Source organism: Otolemur garnettii, unplaced genomic scaffold, assembly GCF_000181295.1.
Source record: "Otolemur garnettii isolate 467f Iridium unplaced genomic scaffold, OtoGar3 scaffold00007, whole genome shotgun sequence".
Classification (NCBI taxonomy): Eukaryota; Metazoa; Chordata; class Mammalia; order Primates; family Galagidae; genus Otolemur; species Otolemur garnettii.
In genome coordinates this window covers 10,008,637-10,010,213 of record NW_003852402.1, presented here as the reverse complement: position 1 = coordinate 10,010,213, position 1,577 = coordinate 10,008,637, and the positions used below count along the sequence as shown (strand labels likewise).

The 1,577-nt window shown below is 43.6% G+C and overlaps 1 protein-coding gene across 1 annotated transcript in view; it reads left to right on the top strand.

Moving 5' to 3' along the window:
* The window catches only part of EIF3L (eukaryotic translation initiation factor 3 subunit L), a 32,907-nt gene that overhangs the window by 4,252 nt on the left and 27,078 nt on the right, over nucleotides 1-1,577 (top strand). The window lies entirely within an intron of this gene.

The window sequence follows — 1,577 nt, the reverse complement described above, 5'->3', positions numbered from 1 at the left end:
AAAAAAAAAAAAAAAGAAAAGAAAAGTAGATCCATGTACTCAGGTCATTGCAAATATACCTAAAAGTTTTCCAATAACTGAGTTAAGTATTGGTTTAAAATGTAAATAAAACCTAACTGAAATTTAAAATTAAGTTCTTAATTAACAGTAGCATATGTAGCTAGTGGCTACTGTACTGGGCAGTGCAGGCAGATGTAAATGTTAGTTGAAGCCAAGCATGTGATCATTCTTTCCTTAGGAGAATGTAGTTTGAAGAATGGCCAGTGTCTGAGGAGTTACGTTTTTTTAGATGGGGGTAGGTAAGCAAAGAAAGAGGACCCAGTAGAAGACAGCAGAAGGGAAAAGTAGGTAGTACATCAGCAGAGAAAAAGGTCTTCAGAGGAGACTTTGAATAAAGGGATGATTAACAAATGTGTAGTGCTTTAGTGAGGTCTAGACGGGAAAGGAGCCATTTGAATTTGGCAACTTAGAGGGTTCTTAATAACTTTAGCAGGGGTCCTCAAACTTTTTAAATAGGGGGCCAGTTCACTGTCCCTCAGATCATTGGAGGGCCGGACTGCGGACCCTGGGACCAGTCGGCTTCTAAGTAGGACAGGCAGCAGAGGCAAAAACACCAGGCAGGCTGAGTAAGTGTTCTCGGCGGGCCACAGTTTGAGGATGCCTGAACTTTAGCATGGTTGATTTCAGTGGCACAATAGTGGCAGCAGGCAGATGATAGTGGGCTATTAAAGGAGAATTGGTAAGTATAGGAGATTTTGCAGGGTTAATAAATTTTCTGTTTCATTTTGTGTTTTGAATGGGGACTTGAACATGTTTATATGTTAGGCTGAAAGAGCCAGAGAATTGGGAGAGGTGGGGCAAAGTAGCTGCTAGGGGGTCAGGAGAGGGAAATAGAATAACAGCTTCTTGTAGGTTTATGAAACAGATCAGGTATTATAGGTGTGTTGTGGCCACAGACTGTTTTCCTTCTGTATTTGGAGAAGAGCACAGTGTGCTAGCCAGTGGAAATACTGTGTGCTTAGGGGATGGGGGTACTTGGGTACTTGTGCCTATCTTAAAAAGTAGCTGACGGCTATGCGTAATCTCTGATGACTGTAATCCTAGCACTCTGGGAGGCCAAGGGAGGAAGACTGCTTGAGGTCAGGATTTTAAGACCAGTCTGAACACAAGTGAGACCCCCATCTCTACCAGAAATAGAAAAAATTAGCCTGATGTGATGGCATGTCTCTGTAGTCCCAGTTACTTAGGAGGCTGAGGCAGGAAGATTGCTTGGGCCCAAGAGTTTAAGGTTGCAGTGAGCTATGATGATGGCATGGCACTCTAGCAAGGGTGAAACAGTGAGACTCCATCTCAAATAAAAAGTAGTTCACACATCAGGGAATAGCAAGCAGCTAAATGTGGCTATGATTCATGATACAGAGATGATCCTGAAAAGCTTGGTAGGTTCCCAACATGTAAGAACAGTGTTTTTATTATGTTAAGAAAGACTGCCGGGGTGGTGCCTGTGGCTCAAAGGAGTAGGGCGCCGGCCCCATATGCCAGAGGTGGTGGGTTCAAACCCAGCCCTGGCCAAAAAC